At 44.0% G+C, this 23922-nt stretch overlaps 1 long non-coding RNA gene across 1 annotated transcript in view; it reads left to right on the top strand.

Annotated features, from left to right (window-relative positions):
* LOC138735572 (uncharacterized) overlaps nt 1-23075 on the top strand; it is a 135150-nt gene extending 112075 nt beyond the window's left edge. The window contains exon 2 of the long non-coding RNA XR_011339783.1: nt 22964-23075. This is a non-coding gene — a long non-coding RNA (uncharacterized lncRNA). The remainder of the gene's footprint in view (nt 1-22963) is intronic.
* The last annotated feature ends 847 nt before the right edge of the window (nt 23076-23922 follow it).

Raw genomic sequence — 23922 nt, 5'->3', positions numbered from 1 at the left:
AGATCTGAAGAAGATTCATCATAAAGTGAATGCAGCTCAGAACATTACCAAAACCTCCCTCCCTTCCATGGACTCCATCTACATCTGCTGCTGCCTTGGAAAGGCAGCCAACATACAGAACAGTCCCGGAAACCCTCTCTTCTCTCCTCCTCTGACCAGGGATATAAGGCTCAAGAGTGTGAAAATCCGCACCAAAAGGCCATTGGGCTCCTGAATGAACCCCATAACAGTACTCTCATGTTGCCCTTGCTTGGTGCTTTTTACTCGTACTTTGAGGAATGGCTCCGACCCAAAATGTTGGTTATATGGGTAAACCCTGCTTTATGAAACTAGACCATTTTGTAAACTGAAATGGTATAAAGCGAAGACCCATTCACTACTATTGGAGGATATTTTATTAAAAAGCAAAAACATTCAAAACGCATTCAAAAGTGAACATGGCTTTCTTCATATAAGCAAATTTTTGTAATCCGAGTATTCGTAAAGTGGTTATACCTTAAATCCTGTGGATTAAATCCTCCAGCATTTCTGCATTTTTAGTACAGAAGACTTTTGTGTTTCACACTAATTGATCCACTTGTTCATTGTAAACTATACTCCACAGATTGTGCTTAATGCACAGCTGTAGGAATGTTTGAGATGACCTTTTGGTTGGTCACAGAAGAACCCTTCCCATTGTACCAGGTATTTTATGATAAATAAATTCAAAACTTGTATTTCCTTTGCTTTTCCCCTGCCTGGCTAGGTTTGTATCATCACTGATTTGATATCTAGTACTTGGTCTGTCTTCTCTTTGTTAGCCAGTATAAATTGGTTTATGATCTCCAAACTGCAAGGGCTTCAATTTGTATGTGTTGCATTTCATTAACATTGAGATGTTTATTGTCATGTGCAGTACATTCTGAATCTGGAGGTCCTGAACTGCAGGCTTTTGTGCCTTTCGTCTGAAGGTATCAGGAAGAAGAGGTTGTGAGCGGGTGTGATTGATGATGTTGGCTGTCTCAGACTCAGTGACATGGAAGGGGCTGCTGGAGCAACAAACACCATATAACCATATAACCACATTACAGCACAGAACAGGCCAGTTCGGCCCTACTAGTCCATGCTGTAGCAAATCCCCACCCTCCTAGTCCCACTGACCAGCACCCGGTCCATACCCCTCTAGTCCCCTCCTATCCATGTAATGATCCAGTCTTTCCTTAAATGTAACCAATGATCCCGCCTCGATCACGTCTGCCGGAAGCTCATTCCACATCCCCACCACCCTCTGCATAAAGAAATTTCCCCTCATGTTCCCCTTATAATTTTCCCCCTTCAATTTTAAACCATGTCCTCTAGTTTGAATCTCCCCCTTTCTTAATTGAAAAAGCCTATCCACATTTACTCTGTCTGTCCCTTTTAAAATCTTAAACACCTCTATCAAGTCCCCTCTCAATCTTCTACGCTCCAGAGAAAAAAGCCCCAGTCTGCACAACCTTTCCCTGTAACTCAGACCCTGAAATCCTGTCAACATTCTCGTGAACCTTCTCTGCACTCTCTCTATTTTGTTTATATCTTTCCTATAATTTGGTGACCAAAACTGTACACAGTACTCCAAATTTGGCCTCACCAATGCCTTGTACAATTTCATCATAACCTCCCTACTCTTGAATTCAATACTCCGATTTATGAAGGCCAACATTCCAAATGCCTTCTTCACCACACCATCTACCTGAGCATCAGCCTTGAGGGTATATTTACCATAACTCCTAAATCCCTTTGTTGCTCTGCACTCCTCAATTGTCTACCATTCAATGTATATGACCTATTTAAATTTGCCTTTCCAAAATGTAGCACCTCACATTTATCTGTATTAAATTCCATCAGCCATTTCTCAGCCCACACCTCCAGCCTTCCTAAATCACCTTTTAATCTACGGTAATCTACCTCACTGTCCACAATACCACCAATCTTTGTGTCATCCGCAAACTTGCTTATCCAATTCTCCACCCCTACATCCAGATCGTTAATATATATAACAAATAATAATGGACGTAGGACCGAACCCTGAGGAACTCCACTAGTCACCGGCCTCCAATTGGACAAACAATTTTCTACCACTACTCTCTGACACCTTCTATCCAACCACTGCTGAATCCATTTCACTACCTCCTTATTTATACCTAATGCCTCCACCTTTTTTCCTAACCTCCTGTGGGGAACTTTGTCAAAAGCTTTACTAAAGTCCAAATAGACAACATCCACAGCTTTCCCTTCATCAACCTTTTTTGTAACCCCCTCGAAGAACTCAATCAGGTTTGTCAAGCATGATCTACCCCTGACAAAACCATGCTGATTTCTCCCTATCAATCTGTGTACCTCCAAAAATTTGTAAATAGCATCCCTCAGAACACTTTCCATCAACTTGCCCACCACAGACGTCAGACTTAATTCCCAGGTTTGCATTTGGACCCTTTCTTAAACAGAGGAACCACATGCGCCACCCTCCAATCCTTTGGTACCACCCCCGTGGCCAGTGACATCCTAAATATCTCTGTCAATGGCCCCACTAACTGTCCACTAGCCTCCCCGAGTGTCCTAGGGAATATTTTGTCCGGTCCGGGAGATTTATCCACCTTTATCTTTTTTAACACAGCCATCACTACCTCCTCGGTTATCCTTATATGCTTCATGACCTCCCCACTATTTTTCTTTACTTCAACTGGTTCAACATTTTTTTCCCTAGTGAATACTGAGGCAAAGAAATCATTCAAAATTTCCCCCATTTCCTCAGACTTCTCACTCAGCCTACCCTCGCTATCTACAAGGGGTCCAATTTTATCTCTCACTAATCTTTTACTTTTAATGTACCTATAGAAACCCTTTGGATTTATTTTTACTCTGTCAGCCAAAGCCTCTTCATGCCTTTTTTTGGCCTTTCTAATTTCTTTCTTAAGATTCCTTCTACACTCCTTGTAGTCCTCCTTCAACTTCTCAGCTCCCTGCTCTTTATACCTCTTGTACACCTCCCTTTTTCTCCTAACCAAATTTCCAATATTCCTCGAAAACCAAGCCTCCCTATGACTTCCAGCCTTTCCTTTGATCCAGACTGGGACATAACTACTCTGTACTCTCAAAATTTCTTTTTTGAATATCCTCCATTTTTCATTAACATGCTTACCTGAAAATATCCTGTCCCACTCAATACTCCCCAAATCCCTTCTTATTCCTTCGAAATTTGCTCTTTTCCAATCCAGAACCTCAACTTTAGGCCTCTCCTTGCTCTTCCTTAAAACTACCCTAAAACTAACAGAATTATGATCACTAGACCCAATTGGTTCTCCAACATTAATGTCCGCTACCTGACCTAGCTCGTTCCCTAACAGGAGATCCAGTATTACACCATCCCGAGTCGGTTCTTCTACTAACTGATTTAGAAAACAATCCTGAACACATTTAACGAACTCCAGCCCATCCAGCCCTCTAACCGTATGGGTATCCCAATCAATGTGTGGGAAGTTAAAATCTCCCATGATCACTACCCTATGATTTTCACACATATACGTTATCTCCCTACAAATTTGTTCCTCTAATTCCCTTGGCTCATTTGGTGGTCTGTAATACACCCCTATTAGCACTCTCTTGCCTCCTCCACTCCTCAATTCCAGCCAAACAGCCTCACTGGTCGATCCCTCCATACCATCCTGCCACCATACCATCCTCCCTAACAAGCAGAGCAACTCCTCCTCCTTTTTTACCCCCTAATCTATCACATCTAAAACAAATGTATCCCGGAACATTAAGTTGCCAGTCTTGCCCCTCCTGTAGCCAGGTCTCACTAATTGCCACAATATCGTGACCCTAAGTATCTATCCATGCTCTCAGCTCATCTACCTTGTTCACTATGCTTCTTGCATTAAAATATATGCATCTCAGAGAATGACCCTCACATATATTCTCTTTTTTACCTTCTACCCTAATCTCCATCCTACCTTTCTTATCTTTTTTATTCCTAGCTAGGTGGCCATACTCCCTGGACACTGCTCTCACCCTCTGTTCCCCACCCCCCTGCCAAACTAGTTTAAACCTTCCCCACAGCTCTAGCAAATCTACTTGCCAGCACATTGGTCCCCCTCCAGTTCAAGTGGAGTCCGTCCCTCTTGTACAGGTCCAACCTTCCCCAGAAGAGATCCCAATGATCCAGAAATCTTATCCCTTGCCCCCTGCAACAGGATTTGATCTTGACCTCCATTGAGTTTATTATGGTGATGTACTGAGATGCAGTGAAAAGACTTGGAGATGAGTTTATTGTCATACACATTGTATGTAGAATGTGCACATGCACTGAAATTCTTGCTTCAGCCAAACAGGTAATTTGTGAAAATATAAAATAGAAAAAGACATAATAAATGCAAAAACTGGGTAAAGTTCAGTTATTCAACAGCAAAAAAAAAAGTGACTTTGCAGTAGTCCTTTTGGTGCGTCGGAGCTGTCCATGATTGGTGTCGCAAGGGGAGGTTCAAGAGATTTTCAGATTTATTGTCAGAGTGCATAGGTGACATCACATACAACCCAGTAGCCACTTTCAGGTGGATTCTCTGCCAAGAATGCGCCTGCAGAAGTGGATGCAAACCTGTGGAATGGTCGTTCAGGTGGCAGCCCTGAAAGCGCTGCATTGTCCACTTGAAAGGACAGGAGAGGCGCCTTGGAGCGCACTCTGGCTCCTGTCCCTTCAGGACGTCGGGGCAGGGGCAGCCAGTGTGGGAAGTCAGGGCAGGGACAGCAGGTGCAGGACGCCCCAGCCCTGATGTCCCGCAGGGCAGGGACATTGGGGAGGGGGGTGGTCAGGTGCTCACCAGCTGATTGTCATCCCCTGAGCAGCTGCTTTCAGGTGGCTGCATTTAGGTGCCTGGGGGGACCTGAATGCTCCAGCGATTCCCTCCGGGAGAAGGGTTACAAAGTTCGCCTTGGAGACGCTTCCTGCTCTTTCAGGTGTCCTCCCGACAGCCGTATAGGGGTAGAGTATGCGGCTTTACATTGGGGTATTTTGGCCATCTGAAAGTGCCTTGAGATTCCTTTTTCCTACAGGTGAGGCAGAATTACCGCTAATTGGTAGTGCAAAAAATATACTGTACATAGTGCAAATGTAAACAAACTGCAATACAGAGAGAACAAAAAATCAATAAAGTGCACAAGTAAGAGACCTTAAATGAGTCTCTGATTTTGTCGTTGGGGAGTCTGACGGTGGAGGGGAGCAACTGTTCCTGAACCTGGTGGTGCGAGTCTTGTGGCACCTACACCTCTTTCCTGATGGCAGCAGCAAGAACAGAGCATGTGCTGGGTGGTGTGAGTCCTTGATAACTGCTGCTACCCTTCATTGGCAACGTTCCCTGCAGATGTATTCAGTAGTGGGGAGGGTTTTGCCTGTGATTGAGCTGTGCCCACTACCTTTTGATGGGCTTAACGCTCAGGGGTATTGGTGTTCCCATACCAGACAGTGATACTGCCTGTCAGTACACTTTCCACCACACCTCTATAGAAATTTGCCAGGGTTTCTGGTGTCATACCAAACCTCCGCAAACTCCTGAGGAAGTTGAGGCACTGATGTGCTTTCTTTACGATGCCGTTGGTGTGTTGAGTCCAGGTAAGACCCTCTGGGATAGTGACTTCCAAGAACCTAAGTTTGCTCACCCTCTCCACCTCTGATCTCCAAATGATCACTGGCTTTCGTGAAATCAACAATCAGCTTTTTAATTTTGGTGATATTGAGTGCAAGGTTGTTGATGGAGCACCATTCAGCCAAGCGTCCTGTATACTGACTCTTCACCTTTCTTTATACAACCCACTTCCGTGGTATCGTTGGCAAACTTGTAGATGATGTGAAAGTCGTACTGAGCCACACAGTTGTAGGTGTAAAGTGAGTAGAGCAGGGACCTAAGAGCGCAGCCCTGTGGTGCTCCGGTACTGATGGAGATCGTGGAGGAGAAGTTCTTCCCAATCTTCACTGATTGTGGTCAAGATTTGAATAGCTGTTAGAGAGGAACTGTTCTTGAGCGAGAGGAGCTGGTCTTCAGGCTTCTGTACCTTCAGCCCAAAAGTAGCAGTGAGAAGAGGTTGTGACCAGGGTGATGGAGTTCCCTTATGATGCTGACTGCCTTGTGACAGTGGGCTCACGAGAGGCCTTGAAAGGATGGGAGTTCAGAGCATGTGATGGATCTGGGTACAGTGAAACCCCAATTTTATGTCCCCTGATTTAATGCAAATCCGGATAGAACGCGATGACTCATTGGATTTGGGTTTCGGGCTCCCAGACAGGAGTGGGGGCATCGGGCTCCTTGCCCAACACCTGCTGCAGTGAACTGCTCCCAGATCAGGGGCTTGTGGCCATGCAAGCAAGTGGTGGAGTGCAGCTGGCTGCCCATTTTGTCAGCTGGAGACACACACACACACCGGTGGCTGCTTGTCGATTGGATTGGTGAGGCCAAATTTGGAGTACTGTGTACAGTTTTGGTCACCAAATTATAGGAAAGATATAAACAAAATGGAGAGAGTGCAGAGAAGGTTCACGAGAATGTTGACAGGATTTCAGGGTCTAAGTTACAGGGAAAGGTTGTGCAGACTGGGGCTTTTTTCTCTGGAGCGTAGAAGATTGAGAGGGGACTTGATAGAGGTGTTTAAGATTTTAAAAGGGACAGACAGAGTAAATGTGGATAGGTTTTTTCAATTAAGAGTGGGGGAGATTGAAACTAGAGGGCATGGTATAAGATTGAAGCGGGAAAATTATAAGGGGAACATGAGGGGAAATTTCTTTTCGCAAAGGGTGGTAGGGATGTGGAATGAGCCTCCGGCAGTCAGAGGCGGGATCATTGGTTACATTTAAGGAAAGACTGGATCGTTACATGGTTAGGAGGGGACTAGAGGGGTATGGACCGGGTGTTGGTCAGTGGGACTAGGAGGGTGGGGATTTGCTACGGCATGGACTAGTAGGGCCGAACTGGCCTGTTCTGTGCTGTAAGTGGTTATAAGGTTATATGGATGCTGAGAGCCGGGCTGGTCTGCAGCAGCCATTGAAGGCGGTCGTCGCAGAACAGCGGGTTGTTCAGGTGCAGCATGGCCAGGCTGCGCACCGTTGACAGTGCACTCTCTTCCAGCGTGGCCAGCTCCCTCAGCTTGTACATCTGCCGAAGGTTCTTCTCCTGCAAGGAGACAATTTATAGTGACCAGTTAACCTGCTAAAGATTCATTCCTTGAGGGTCTGAAGTTAAGAGCGGGGAGATTCTTCTGCAACTATACAGGGTACTGGTGAGATTGCACATGGAGTACTGCCTGCCGTTCTGGTCTTACTTGAGGAAGCACTAAGGAGGCTCAACAGGGTGATTCTGGAAATGAGAAGTTAGCTTATGAGAGAAAGTTGAGGAGCCTGAGACCGTACTCATTGGTTTAGAAGGATTTGGTGGGGGTGGGGGTGGGGGGGATCTAATAGAAACATAAAAGTATGAAAGAAAATATTAAAAAGAACCAGGGAGGTTGTTTGCACATGGCAGGTGAGACAAGAACTAAGGGACATAGCCTCAAAATTCTGAGTAGACCGATGAGGGAGAACAGCTTTCTCCTCAAAAGTCTTGAATTTCTGGAATTTTCTGTACAAGGCAGCCTCATTGAAAGATGCAGATAGACAGATTTTTGAATTATAGGGGATTAAAGGTCATGGGGAACAGTAGAGCTGAGCCCACTGCTAGATCTGCCACTGTCATTGAATGGCAGAGCAAGCTCGATGGGACAGATGGCCCACTCCTGCTCTTAATTTTTGAGCCCTATCCATCAGCACGGCTTTGGACAGGGATGGAAACTAGAGCAGTCTCGGAAAACACACGCAGTTAAGGGAGGACATGCATGCAGGCAACACCTGTGGTCAGGAATGAACCCTGCTCCCTGGTGTCAAGGCATAATGATCACGACCACACGGCCCAGATATCAGGGAAAGCAGAATACGATAACTTGTGTTTCATAAATAAATAAATCTGCCAACACTCTGCTTACTGTCATATTAGCAGCTCCTGCTGTTAATAGCTCATGCATCTTTGAAAAAGAAATAAACATGAAAGAGGTGACAGACGAATCAACGCTGCTCCTTCAATGAATCATTTATCAGTAAAGAAGCGATACGTCCTGACCCTAATGAGCTATAGCGCCGTGATTTATGTGGAGGTCTGCAACAAGGACTATTTGGCCACGTAACTACTCCTTCATTCCAAAGCTGGGGGTTTTGCTTACTGTTTTCAAGATTCTTTTATTGTCATGTAATAAAATGGATCTAATATTACATGAAATTGCATTATTCACCATCAGCAGAAATTGCCCGACATTCCTTACAGTCAGAGAGAGAGAAGCAAGGGAGTCCTCTCAGATACACGGTGTCTCTAGCATTCCCGCAGCCACACAGACTTCAGTCCAAACCCTCAGCAACCCAAGCTCCAATCCAAGCCCCCAATGTGATCAGGAAGCTCTTGCTGCCCTTGGCACTCCCTCGCATCCTGGTTCTGACACTGGTTATCCCTTCAGTCAGTCTTGAGCTAGTCTCCGTCAGTCTGCAACCTGATGTGAGTCTTTTGACTGCAGTCGCCAGCAGCCCAAAGCCTGTGTGGACTCTCTTCGCAAGACAACAAATGAATCCACCCAACAAATGAAATTACAGTAAGACATCTCTGACGACAATTCCCAGATCAGGGCAAGAGAGAAGCTAATCCTGCCTGGCTCCATCATTGTGTGGCATAGTAGATGCAAAGCATCACATCAGAGGTCAATACAGAGAATTATCATAACAGCCGAGAAGGTCACTGGGGTCACCTTTACCTCGATTGACGACATTCACTTTGAGCATTGTTTAAATGAGGCTCAAGGAATTATTGAGGATCTTTTCCATCTCCTACCATGAGGAAGGAGATACAGGACCATCAAAATCAAGACTGCCAGGCTGGGAAATAGCTTCTTCCCGCCGACTGTGGATTGATGAACAGTATCCTGTAACTGAGTAAATCATCCCACATTACTTATATATATTTATGTTAAATTATATCTTTATATATACACGTGACTATTATGAGCTGTGTATTGACATGTATGCACCGTGGTCCAAAAGAAGCATTGTCTCGTCAGCTTGTTTATGTACAGTCAGATGATAATAAACTAATCTACCACTTATTAACATTCATGGATCATCTTGGGAACTAATTCTGGTTTCGGAGGTGCACCATGGTTTTGAGAGAGAAATCATCCCCACCCATCACTTGCAAGTGTTAGTTGCTCCCCTCAATTCCAAGGAAACAGAAGGGATTTGTGGCTGCAAGAAAACACTCCTGGATTGCCTAGACCTTCCATTCCTCCGCCAACCAACCCCCAGCAGTATATCAGTGGGCTCTCATGTGCATATCTAAAATATCTCTCTTTCGTTGCATTCAATCCTGAGGGTCTACCTGCAAAGAAACAGCAGAGGTACCTCACAGTGCAATGGCCACAGCTGCAAGAGTACAATTGTACTTCAGGAGGGGAGGGGTAAGCACATTCTGATGTTCTTCCTCAATTTAAAGTGCCAGATTACCAAGGAAAATAAACAATAGAGAATGGTTCAGGAAATCTGCCCTGACTGGATTACGACTCTACTAGATCTGGTGCTCCTGTTGTGGTCTCCTCTGCATCAGAGAGACCGGCTGCAGAGTGGGAAATTGCTTTGATGAGCACCTCGGCCCTGTCTGCCACAATAGTGTGGATCTCCTGGTGACCATCCATTTCAATACCCCATCTCATTCCCTTGCTGATATGTTTGTGGTCTCATGCTCTGCCAGACTGAGATCACCAGCAAACTGGAGCAACAACACCTCATCATTTGTCTGGGCACCCTCTACCAGATGGCATTAACATTGACTTCTTTGGTTTCTGCTAAGAAGATCCTATCTTCTTCTTCCCTATCTCCTTCCCTCTAGTTCTGTCTCTCTCTTCCAAAGAATATTACAGCACCGAAACAGGCACCTTCGGCCCTTCTAGTCTGTGCCAAACCATAGTTTTGCCTAGTCCTCCTGACCTGCACCCAGCCCATAGCCCTTCATACCACTCCCATCCAAGTACCTATCCAAATTCTTCTTAAATGTTAAAATTGAGCTCACATTCAGCTTGTTCAACCTCCCACCACTCTCTGAGTGAAGAAGTTATCCCTCACGTTCCCCCTAAATTTTTCCCCTTAACCCATGTCCTCTGGTTTGTATCTAGCCTACCGTCAGTGGAAAAAGCCTACCTTCATTTATTTTGTCTATACCCCTCATAATGTAAATACCTCGATCAAATCTCCCCTCATTCTTCCACGCTCCAGGGAATAAAATCCTAACCTGTTTAACCTTACCCTGTAACTCAGTTCCTGTAGTCCTAGCAACATCCTAGAAATTTTTCTCTGCACTCTTTCTATCTTATTGATATCTTTCCTGTAGTTAGGTGACCAAAACTGCACACAATGCTCCAAACTTGGCCTCATCAATGTCTTTACATCTTTATCATAAAATGCCAACTCCTATAGTCAATACTTTGATTTATGAAGGGCAATATGCCAAAAGCTCTCACCACCCTATTCACTTTTGAGATTACTTTCAGGGAATTGTGTACATGTATTCCCAGATCCCTCTGTCTACAACACTCCTCGGTGCCCGACCATTGACTGTGTTTGTCCTTTCTTGATTTGTCCTTCTAAAATGCCACACCTCACACTTGTCTGCATTAAATTCCATCTGCCAATTTTCAGCCTATTTTTCCAGCTGGTCCAGATCCCTCTGTAAGTTTTGAAAACCTTCTTCACTGTCTACGTCTCCAATCTCGGTGTCATCTGCAAACTTGCTGAGCCATTTTACCACGTTATCATCCAGATCACTGATAATAGATGACAAACAGCAATGGACCTAGCACTGATCCCTGAGGCACACCACAAATCGCAGGCTTCCAGTCTGAGAACAGATCATCCAGTACTACCTCTGGCTTCTCCCTTCCAACCATTTTAGAATCCAGTTCACTACTTCACCAGGAATACCTCATGTCTGATCCTTTCTGACTGACCTCATATGTGAGACCTTGACAAAGGCCTTACTAAAGTCGACGTAGACAACATCCACAGCCTTTACTTCATCAACTTTCCTAGTAACCTCATTGAATTGGTTAAACAGAACCTACGTTGACTATCCCTTAATCAGAACATAATCCCTCTGTGTTTTGGATTGATATTGAAAATAATATGCCGACCATCTTGGAAATCCAGAGTTTGGGGCTGCTTGTAATCCACATCCATTAGCCATGTGTGTCGGCCAGAGAAAGATCTAGAGCTTCTAATCTTTCAGCAAAGTGTCCTATAGACATGTTGGTGAAGCCATTTCTTGAAAATCAGCAATATTATTGATGGATGCTGCGTTGGAAACTCATTTGTTAATAGCAGCAGATTACAGCCATCAGAAGCAGTAGGCTTACGACTGTGGACTCCTGTGTATTTGTGGCAAATTTGACACAGTTTGGATTTTGCTGCCACTAGTCATAACATAACATAACATAACAATTACAGCACGGAAACAGGCCATTAGGCCCTTCTAGTCCGCACCGAACCAAACACCCCTTTCTAGTCCCACCTCCCTGCACAATGCCCATCACCCTCCATCTTCTTCTTATCCATATACCTGTCCAACCTTTTCTTAAATAATACAATTGACTCCGCCGCCACTATTTATCCCGGAAGCTCATTCCACACGTCTACCACTCTCTGAGTAAAGAAGTTCCCCCTCATGTTACCTCTAAACCTCTGCCCTTTAATTCTTAACTCATGTCCTCTTGTTTTAATCTTTCCTCCTCTTAACGGAAATAGTCTATCCACATCCACTCTGTCTATCCCTTTCATAATCTTAAATACTTCTATCAAATCCCCTCTCAACCTTCTACGCTCCAAAGAATAAAGACCTAATCTGTCCAATCTCTCCCTATACTCTAGATGCTTAAACCCAGGTAACATTCTGGTAAACCTTCTCTGCACTCTCTCCACTCTGTTTATATCCTTCCTATAATTAGGCGACCAGAACTGCACACAGAATTCCAAATTAGGCCGCACCAATGTCTTATACAATCTCAACATCACCTCCCAACTCCTATATTCCATGGAATGATTGATAAAGGCCAGCATACTAAAAGCCTTCTTCACCACCCTATTCACGTGAGTTTCTACCTTCAGGGAATGATGTACCGTTACTCCTAAATCTTTCTCCTCTTCTGTATTCATCAATGCTCTCCCATTTACCACGTATGTCCTGTTCTGATTCTTCTTACCAAAATGAAGCACCTCACACTTATCAGCATTAAATTCCATCTGCCATTTTTCAGCCTACTTTTCTAAGCAGCCCAAATCCCTCTGCAATCCTTGAAAACCTTCTTCGTTATCCACTATTCCACCTATCTTAGTATCGTCTGCATATTTACTAATCCAATTTACCACCCCATCATCTAGATCATTAATGTATATAACGAACAACAATGGGCCCAATACAGATCCTTGAGGCACACCACTGGTCACCGGCCTCCATCCTGACAGACAATTATCCACTACCACTCTCTGGCCTCTCCCTTTCAGCCAATGTTCAATCCATTTGACTATCTCAAAATTTATACCTAAAGACTGCACCTTCTTAACTAACCTTCCATGTGGTACCTTATCAAAGGCCTTATTGAAGTCCATATAGACAACATCCACTGCGCTACCCTCATCCACATTCCTAGTCACCTCTTCAAAAAATTCAATCAGATTGGTCAAACATGACCTTCCTCCCACAAATCCATGTTGAGTGCTCCTGATCAGACCCTGTCTATCCAGATGTTTATAAGTACTATCTCTAAGAATTTTCTCCATTAATTTACCTAGCACAGACGTCAAACTTACAGGCCGATAGTTGCCAGGCTTCCTCCTTGAACCCTTTTTAAATAACAGAACCACATGCGCAATGCGCCAATCCTCCGGCACTATCCCCATTGGGGATTGTTGAATTGGCTTGTGTTGTGCACACTCGACAGACTGCGGAGTAAGACAAGTAAAATGGCAACAGAAGCCATGGCTGTTGAGGAGCAATGCTTTGAAGACATGAGGGTTGCAGATCTCAGAGAAGAACTGAGGCCACTGAACAAAGATACAAGTGCTGTTAACATTTTTGAGTTCTCATTGCAAGACTGAAGCTGGCGATTAAGAGGCGGGGGGTTCAGTTGGTGGGAAGGAAGACACTGCAAAACCTTTGCAGAAGACAATGATTGAATTTGAAGAGAGCTATGTGGAAATGGCTGAAGGTGTGTCGCCAAATGGTGATGAAGAGAATGAAGATACAAAGGATGTACAATTTGAACTGGAGAAAGAGTCAAGTAATAAGTCCACATCTGACATGCAGGAAGGAATGCAATCATTTGACAGTGTGTCAAATGTTGAAAACAGGAGAAGCAAAGTTCTTCTGATTCAATCTCCAGGGTATCTCATATTTCAAGTTCTGTGTCGACACATAAAAAGATTAAAGCAGAAATGGCCACTCTTCTTGCACGACAAAAATTGTTCAAGGATAAACATATCCTAGAAGAACAGAAGGAGCAGCTGGAGTTGGAGGCAACTTTTGCTAATACCAGGGCCAGAATTGAGGTATTAGAAGGCTCAACAGTGTCTGGTGTTCAGAGTAAATTGTCTAAAGTGTATGATGGTAAGAAGTCATATTTTGAAAAGGAACCACAGGAAAGGAAACCAACTAATAAGACAGATATCTTAGTACCACAGGTACCACAGGACCTCACCAAAGCCTTCGACACTGTGAGCAGGAAAGGGCTTTGGCAAATACTAAAGCGCCTTGGATGCCCCCCAAAGTTCCTCAACATGGTTATCCAACTGCACGAAAACCAACAAGGTCGGGTCAGATACAGCAATTAGCTCTCTGAACCCTTATCCTTTAACAATGGCGTGAAGCAAGGCTGCGTTCTTGCACCAACCCTCTTTTCAATCTTCTTCAGCATGATGCTGAAACAAGCCATGAAAGACCTCAACAACGAAGACGCTGTTTACATCTGGTACGGCACGGATGACAGTCTCTTCAATCTGAGGCGCCTGCAAGCTCACACCAAGACACAAGAGCAACTTGTCCGTGAACTACTCTTTGCAGACGATGCTGCTTTAGTTGCTCATTCAGAGACAGCTCTTCAGCGCTTGACGTCCTGTTTTGCGGAAACTGCCAAAATGTTTGGCCTGGAAGTCAGCCTGAAGAAAACTGAGGTCCTCCATCAGCCAGCTCCCCACCATGACTACCAGCCCCCCCCACATCTCCATCGGGCACACAAAACTCAAAACAGTCAACCAGTTTACCTAGCACGGATGTACCACTTCATTGGATGCAAGGATCGACAACGAGATAGACAACAGACTCGCCAAGGCAAATAGCGCCTTTGGAAGACTACACAAAAGAGTCTGGAAAAACAACCAACTGAAAAACCTCACAAAGATTAGCGTATACAGAGCCGTTGTCATACCCACACTCCTGTTCGGCTCCGAATCATGGGTCCTCTACCGGCATCACCTACGGCTCCTAGAACGCTTCCACCAGCGTTGTCTCCTCTCCATCCTCAACATTCATTGGAGCGACTTCATCCCTAACATCGAAGTACTCGAGATGGCAGAGGCCGACGGCATTGAATCCACTCTGCTGAAGATCCAACTGCGCTGGGTAGGTTACATCTCCAGAATGGAGGACCATCGCCTTCCCAAGATCCTGTTATATGGCGAGCTCTTCACTGGCCACTGTGACAGAGGTGCACCAAAGAAGAGGGACAAGGACTGCCTAAAGAAATTTCTTGGTGCCTACCACATTGACCACCGCCAGTGGGGTGATATCACCTCAAACCGTGCATCTTGGCGCCTCACAGTTTGGCGGGCAGCAACCTCCTTTGAAGAAGACCGCAGAGCCCACTTCACTGACAAAAGGCAAAGGAGGAAAAACCCAACACCCAACCCCAACCAACCAATTTTCCCTTGCAACCGCTGCAACCGTGTCTGCCTGTCCCGCATCGGACTTGTCAGCCACAAACGAGCCTGCAGCTGATGTGGACATTACCCCTCCATAAATCTTTGTCCGCGAAGCCAAGCCAAAGAAATATGTAAGTAACCCCGATTTATGGTGACCCCGAGCGGTGACATTTTATGGATCCAAACAATCGCGTTATAGCTGAATTTCACTGTACGTTTGCTGTTTCCTGCCGCCTTCTGCCTTCCTGGCCATTGGAATTCCCAAATCATGCTTTTTTTTTGGAACTACTAATAAGTGATAATTTTGCCTGGGCCACAGAAAAAAGAATCTCAGGGTTGAATGTTATATTTAAACTCTGATAATAAATCTGAAATCTTATGCAGTCAGCCATTATACATTTCACTGTGCACCTGTAGAAATGTGATATTCAATAGACTCTTTAGAAAAATGGAGGCATTGATGTGTCTTCTTCACTGTTGTCTCAGTGTGCTTTTTCCAGGAGAGGTCTTCTGAAAGGTGGATTCTCAGGAATTTCCTCTCCACCTCCGTCCCATCAATGCAGATAGGTGCATATGTGGTCCCTGGGCTTCTCCTTCCTAAAATCAATAATCCTCCTCATGTTGAGTGCAAGATTGTTGTTCTGTCACTACCCATCCAGGTTCTCTATCTCTATCCTGTATTGCATCTGATTATTTCCAATTATTTGCCCAACAATGGAGGTGTTGTCAGCAAATTTTCAGACTGAGTTGGAGCCAAACTGGGCACAGAGCAGTGGACCGAGCGTGCAGCCTTGGGGTGTTGCTGCTCAGCGTGGGGGAGGTGATGTTGTTGATTCATGCTGATTGGGGTTTCCCGATGAAGAAGTTAAGGATCCAGCTGCAGAGGGATGAATAGAGTCCCAGATCCTTTAGTTTGGTTATGTTTTGCTGGCATGATGGTGTTGAATGCTGAGCTGTAGTCCATGAACAGCTGATGTAGGTGTTCCTGTGGTGTAGGTGATCTAATGCAGAGTTGAGAGCCAGTGAGACGGCATCTGATACAGTAGGTCCATAAATCCAGACCACCTGAGAACATGGACTCTTTGAAAACTCTCCAACTTTTAAAATTTAGCAGGCTCTTGTGTGCATGCAGAAGTGCCACAGATGCCCAGTGGCAACATGTATTGACTTTATTTTTCTTTTCTTTATAAATGAAGCATGCTGTATTTGCTAATGAATAAACTACCAAAATTTACCTGTTTATCTCTTCATTCTTCTTCCTTGAATTTGAATTTTAAAATTACTGCCTGAAAATCTGAAAGTCCAGTGTGACCCAAATCCTGAGCAGTCCAGAATTTCGGACATCTCCTGTATGTAAACCGAAATGGACCTAGGTCCTTCCAGAGACTGGAATTTATCTGCCTCATAATCAACATGTCAATCACAGTAGACATCGGTGCTCCTGGTCAATAGTCTTTGAGGTAGGTAACCTTGTTCTTTGATACTGGAATAATTGAAGCAGGTGAAGACCTCTAAACCTTGTAATGAGAGAACTCCAGCCAGTTGGTTGCACAAGTTTTAAGGACACAGCCAGAGCTAGGTACCTTTCTCAGAATTCACCCTCCTGAAGGTTCTGTTCACGTCAGCCTCAGAAACTTGGAGCACAGAGTCGTTGGGAGCTTGCAAGGATGGTTCATTTAATTTAAATTTGGACACCGTATCAGGCTCTCCTGATCCACAAGCCCAGCCTCCCAATTCCACCAATTAACCTCTGTATGCGGAGGAAACCTACACATACACAGGGAGAAAATATAAACTCTTTATAGACAGCAGTGGATTTGAACCTGGTTGCTGGCGCTCTAATAGTGTTGTGCTAACCTCTAGGTTAACTATGCTACACCTACGCTAACCCTTTCGAACCAAGCAAAGAAGGCATCGAGGCCATTGTATCATGGTTAAAAACAATGCTTTGTTTCACCTTGTATGATATAATGGCGTGGAATCCCTGCCACAGCTGTCAAACATCTGTCTGATACTCTCGCTTGGTCTGGAATTTTTCTGCATTGGTTATGGCCTTCTGGAAGTTGTACCTGGACTCTATGGTTCTGAATCTCCTGACCTAAATGCCACAGATCTTGTCTTCAGCAGTTTACCAATCTCTTGGTTCATTTGTGGCTTGTGTAGGATGCATCAGGCTAGTCTTGGTAGGAACACCTTCATCCATGTATTTTCTGATAAAGTCAGTAACCATATTGTATATTAATTCACATCACTGCTAAATCTTTGAATATTGTCCAGTCCACAGACTCCAGCCAGTCTATCCAGGCAAATCAAACCATTAATATATGTAACAGTTCATTTAAAAAAAAACCCAGAAGTGTGTGTAGTATTACCAGAGAAAAAGTTCAGTTCAAATGGTGCAAGGGCTGCATTGTGGTAGATTTTTGAGATTAAAAGATCATCTTGTATATGAGAGAGGTTGATGAGTCTGATGACTGCAGGTAATAAACTGTTCTTGAATCTGGTAGTACGTTTTCAGACTCTTGTACCTTCTGTGTGACTGGAGAGGGGAGAAGAGCATGTGACCAGGATGGAATGGGTCCTTTATTGGCTACATATTGGCTGCTTTCCCAAGGCAGTGGGAAGAATAGATGAAACCAGTAGAGAGCAGGCTGGTTTGTCCAAGATGTGTTTACAACCCTGCAATTTCTGTGGCCTTTAGTCGAACAATTTCTGTACCAAACAGTGATGCATCTGCACTGGATACTTTTTGTGGTGTTTCTGCAAAGAAAATAAATATTAGAGACATTGAGGAGATGCCAAATTTCCTTTTCCTGTTCTTGCCTTGACAGTGAGAGTTTTCTCCCAGGTGAGACAGCCAATTTCCTTGCAGTTTACAAGTTAATTAGAAACAATGAATCACTGCTACTGTGTGTGAGTGGCAGTAGAATCAGGAAGGGGTGGGGCTGTGGTGGAGTTGAATAGTGTGCAAGAGAATAGATGATATGAAGATTAAGTGAGGGACGAGGATTGATGGGGTTGCTGGGAGAATGGGGCAGCCAACCTTTCAATTTTTAATTTAGACATACAGGACGGTAACAGGCCATTTTGGCCCACGAATCCTTGCCGTCCAATTAACCTACACCCCCGGTACATGCTCGTGGGCTGAAATGGCCTGTTACCCTGCTGTATGTCTAAATTAAAAGGTTGGCCACCCCTGAAATGGATGACTGACCTCCAGCATCATAAGGACATGTGAAAATATGAACTACTGTTCCACATCATTTACACTGCTTGTTCCAGTCAAAAAATACTTGTCATGCATGGTTTCCTTTTTAATAAATTTGTTTCTTCCAGCAATTGTGCAGTGATTTTTTAAATGTTCTTTTCAGTACTGTATGAGATGTATACAGTAAGTAGAAATTGACTCGCCTGTATAGCATGCAAAAAAAGCTTTTCACTGTATATGTGATAATAAAAAAAAATTCAATTTAATTTTAACAGCATCCTGATTAACAATCTTGGTATTTTTCTTTTTATTGATAACAGGCTACAAAAGTGAACTACTGGAAAACTGAACTGAAATTCTTTAAAACTGAAATTTGTCAGACAGTATCTGCAGAAATAAATTGATCTCAAACTAACTCCGGTGTTTTTTTTGAATAGCAGGGCTGCATTTGGGAATTTTCTAAAACCTAAAGGCTCCTCAAAGATTGAAAGCAAATCCTACCCCTGTAATTGCTCCTTTATTTATTGTTCATACCATGCTCGCACAGTAAAGACAAATAGCATTTCTCCAGGACCATGGAGCATATTTACATAGATATGTTAGAATAGAAGTTAAACACATTGAAATAGTAAAATGTGAGACGTATACAGTAAAATTCCACAGTACACCATCCACATATGTTCTGGGAATTCAGGAGCCTGTTGGCTCATGGGAAAAAACTTTCCAATCTGGACGTAAGGGCCTGACTGCTACGGTACCTCCTACCAGACGGCAGAAGGGAGAACAGTTTATGTGAGGGGTGTGTGGAGTCCTTCACAATGTTTATTGGCTTTCACCTGCATCGAGTGTTGTTGATATCCTTCACGATAGGAAGGGAGCCCCTAGTGATCTTTTCTGCTGATTCCACTATCTTCTGCAAGGTCTTACAGTCTGAGGTGGTGCAGCTTCCAAACCAAACGGTGATGCAGTTGCACAGGATGCTCTCGATACATCCTCTGTAGAAGGTAGTGAGGATGGAGGGTGGGAGATGAACTTTCCTCAGCCTTCGCAGGAAGTAGAGGCGCTGCTGGGCCTCTGGAGCTGGTGTTAAGGGACCAGGTGAGATTCTCCGCCAAGTGCACTCCAAGGAACTTGATACTCTTGATGACCCCAATGGTCGAGCTGTCACTGGTCAGTGGAGTGTGGTCCCCCCAGGCCCTCCTGAAGTCAACAACCATCTCTTTTGCTCGTTAATGTTCAGATACAGGTTGTTAGCTCTGCACCAGTCTGTTAGCGACTGCATCTCAACTCTATGCAGACTCCTCATTCTTACTAACAAGTCCCACCATGGTTGTGTCGTCGGCGAACTTGATGATGTGGTTCGAGCTGTGTTGAGCTGCACAGTCGTGGGTCAGCAGAGTGAACAGCGGTGGGCTTAGCACGCAGCCTGGGGGTTGGGGGGTTGCCGTGTTCAGTTGATGGTCTTTGAAGTGCTGCTACCGATCTGGACTGCTTGAGGTATCCTGACAGGAAGTCAAGAATCCAATTGCAGAGAGGAGTGTTTAGTCCCATCAGGTTCAGCGGCCTTATCAGGTACTGAGGTGTGATTGCGTTGACTCCAGGATGTTGATTTGATTCGGGGATTTGTCAGTTTTTAATCCCATTAATTTTTTTTAATGTACAAAGCTGTAATGCTAATTTTAAATTCCCTATTCACCCTAGAGTCTCCATTTTCACAATTTCTAGAGAAGGTGGATGAAATGCATGCCATTTGCCCTCTGCTGATCTGTTTTTGTTTGCCTTTTAATTTTAATTTTTAATTACCGCATGGCAGCAGGCCTTTCCGGCTCATGACCCCATGCTGCCCAAATATATCGATTAACCATACATCTTTGGAACCATACATCTATGCAGACACTGGGAAAATGCACAAACTCCTTACAGATGGATTCAAACCCATGTCACTGTAATATCAATGTCTCACCATGACACAAACTGTGCTGTCCACAATAACACTAAGAAATGTGTTGATTTTTATCAACCTTTTTCTTGTTTAATCTCCTGGAAATGTCTTGCACTTCTTGATCATCCTCTTCTGAATTCCAAAGTCCTCCAGGAATTCAGCTTAACTTTGTTCTTTGTGCATTTAAGAGTGTCTTATCTATTTTCTACTTCTACAATTTTAGCATCTGCTGTTTTGGTTTTTTAAAAATTTTTTTACATACAATATTACAGCACAGTACAGGCCCTTTGGCCCACAACGACGTGTCAACTGATAGAAACCTACTCCACAAATGAAACCTTCCTTACCGTACACCCATAACCCTCTATTTTTCTTGTATCCATTTATCCATCTGCACAAATACAATGAACTATGCAATGAAATTATTGCATCTGAACATTGTTCTTGCGTACATGACATTAGTTAAAAGTGGTTAAAATTATTGTGGTTCTGAGTGCACTACATCTTTCTTAGAATTCTAGAGCTGTGAGGCACAGAAGTAAGCCCTTCGGCCCATCAAATCCTCTGAGCCTTTTTCCAAAGCACCAATCCCATTTGACGGTGTTAGGGCCATATTGTTTGGTGCCTTCTAACCCACTAAACGTCTTGGAAATGTAGAAATTATTATTGTTTCCAGCTCATTCTTTAGAAACGTGTTTCAGATGTCAATAATTTGAGAGTTGAAAAGAAACTTCCTTCTTGGATTCACTTTAAAACTACTTCCTCTCACTTTAAACCTCTTGCCCCACCTTGGGGTGGGGGGGGGTGGGGAGGTGGGGAGAGTCTTGAGCAACCTGCTCATCATCTTGTGTACTTGTGAGCCACGTTGGGCCATTTTTGCCATGGCGTTTTACATTTTAAAAATGTATTTGGATTGTGAATTATAACCTTTTTCATATATATATATTAGTCATGGCTTGTGTATGTATATCAGAAGATATTTGTATACGGTGATGGGAGGAAAGTTTAGAGGAGACGTAAGGGAAAAGTTTGATATATAGATATTGATAGGTGGCAAGGGTGATGATGGGAGCTGGTACAATAGGGACATTTTCAAAGATGCTTCAACAGATACATGGATTCAAGAAAAATAGAAGGTTATGGGTGTGAGGTAGGGAAGGTTTAGACTGTTAAATGGGTTTATAGAGGTTGGCACAGAATTGTGGACTGAAGGGCCTGTACTGTGCTGTTCAATGTTCACATAACTTCTAATTTTGTTGCTCGATTTTTTTTTCTGTAAAACCCACGCAATAACCATAATTCAGATTTTTGATCTGTTGCGTGGCACTGAAGCTAGAGATCCCGTCAATCCATTCTTCCTTCACATGGAACATGACATATCTTCGCATCTCCGCCCCACCTCCTTCCATAGGGACTGCTCCCTCCATGACATCCTTGTCCACTCATCCCTTCCCACTAATGGCCTTCTTGGCACCTTCCCCTGCGGCCACAGGAAATCCCACATCTCCTCCCTCACCACTATTCAGGGCACCCAACAGTCCTTCCAAGTGAAGCAACCCTTCACTTGTGAATCTGTGGGAGTCGTCTAATGCATCTGGTGCTCCCGTTATGGCCTTCTCTGTATTGGAGAGACTGGTCGCAGACTGGGAGATCTCTTCACTAAGCAACTTTGATCTGTCCACATCAATGACGGGGATCTACCATTGGCCAGGCATTTATTTCAATTCTACACCCCACTCTGCGCTGACATCTCTGTCCATGGCCTTGTGCACCGCCAAACCAAGGCCACTTTTAAATTGGAGGAGCAACACCTAATATTCTATCTGGGCATTCTCCAACTGGATGGTTCCTTTCCTCCAGCTCTCCCCCCACCCCTCCCCCATTTACTGTTGTGCCCTCCCTCCCTTATCTACCTATTACCTCCTGTCTGTGCTCCTGCCCTGACTCACCACCCCCCACCTCATCATTTTATTCAGGCGGCTGTCTACATTTTCCTCACAACTTGATGAAGGGCTCAAGCTCAAAACGCTGGTTATGTATCTCTATCTTTGCTATATAGAGTCCACTGTTTTATGAAGCATTGTGTTTTTACTTTAATCACGGTGTCTGTAAAGTTTCATGTTTTACATCTTTCTTCATCAATTATTTGTCAATTAACCCTCATATGGAAAACCTTGTGAGACCTGACAGATTGGTGCTTCACCTTGTGAGGGTCTGTAACCTTGAGTTTGTGCTGTAGTCTGGTCTGTCACCTTGAGTTTGTGCTGTAGTCTGATCTGTCACCTTGAGTTTGTGCTGTAGTCTGGTCTGTCACCTTGAGTTTGTGCTGTAGTCTGGTCTGTCACCTTGAGTTTGTGCTGTAGTCTGGTCTGTCACCTTGAGTTTGTGCTGTAGTCTGGTCTGTCACCTTGAGTTTGTGCTGTAGTCTGGTCTGTCACCTTGAGTTTGTGCTGTAGTCTGGTCTTGAGTTGACCATTTGTTTTCTCTCACAGATGCTGCTCGACCCTCTGAGTTCCTCCAGTAGATTGTGCGTTGCTCCAGATTCCAGTATCTGCAGTCTCTCATGTTTCACTATGTCATTGGTTCTCAACCTTTTATCCCCAGTCACATACCACCTTAAGTGATCCCTTACTAACTACACAGCATCCTATGCCACAGGTTCTCTGTGGTTGTAAGGCATTTCTTAAGGTGGTATTTAAGTGGGGAAATAAGGCTGAAAGCCACTGCTCTATGTACTTCCCTTACTGTATTGATTTTTTTTCTTCTTGACTCTTCTCAGGCTGCCATAGATGAGTTGATATCCTGCTACAAATGGAGAAACGAGAAGATATCTACTTGACGGATTGTTTGGTGCTCAAACCAAAATAAAACTTATCTTGGAACAACTGTAAGTCCTTGCTGGGTTTTTTTCCTGAACATTTTCCTGTGTGCTGTGACAGGGTATTGAATGTTGTATGGTAGAACAACTTCCAAAGAGCTGCTGTCAGATACACACATGACACTGAATTTCAATGGTTCTGACTCCATCGCTGCTGCCTCTCGCTTGTTGGTCGTGGCAACGGAATCCATTCTTAGAGAGAGTTGTGATGAAGATGGCATAAAGCAAAGCAGGAGGAAGTGGGAAATGATTCGTATTCGTGTTGGCATGTGCACATGGCACCTTCAATGGTAGCAGGCTTGCATCTTGTAGCAAGGAGGTGGCCATCTGGCCCATTGTGTCCACGCTGAATAAGGGAGAGTGTTTCATGCCAAATTATGCTCATGTGGAAATAAAATGCCCTGAAAGTAACTATTATTGCTGGAGAAATGGTTCAATAATACAAAGTTGATGTTCGTTCCTTTTGTTGCTTATGGCATTCAGATTTTTAAGGATTCATAGTGGAAATAATTTACCACCTGATTATTGTATCCAGCCGCACGATCACTGTATCCAGCCACGCAATGCTTGCCTCAATCAGTTGCTTTAATCAGCTTATGGTATCTTTTGATGTCACTACTGCTTGGAAAATCTTGGCAATAATCCTGGTGTATTATGAGCAGTTCTAGTCTCCTTACCTGCAAAAAGATATACTGGCTTTGGAGGTGGAGCAGAGGAGGTTAGCCTTCAGGGCAGATTGAGTTGCCTGGGGCTAGACTTTAGAAGAGTTTAGAAGAATTAGAAGTATATAAAATTTATGAAAGACAGGCAGGAAAATTGTTTTCACTAGTAGGTGAGACTTGAACAGACAGATGAGGACA

This window comes from Narcine bancroftii, chromosome 6 (assembly GCF_036971445.1).
Source record: "Narcine bancroftii isolate sNarBan1 chromosome 6, sNarBan1.hap1, whole genome shotgun sequence".
Lineage (NCBI taxonomy): Eukaryota > Metazoa > Chordata > Chondrichthyes > Torpediniformes > Narcinidae > Narcine > Narcine bancroftii.
Note: the sequence above shows the minus strand (reverse complement) of the source record. Positions and strands in the feature narration are given on the sequence as shown.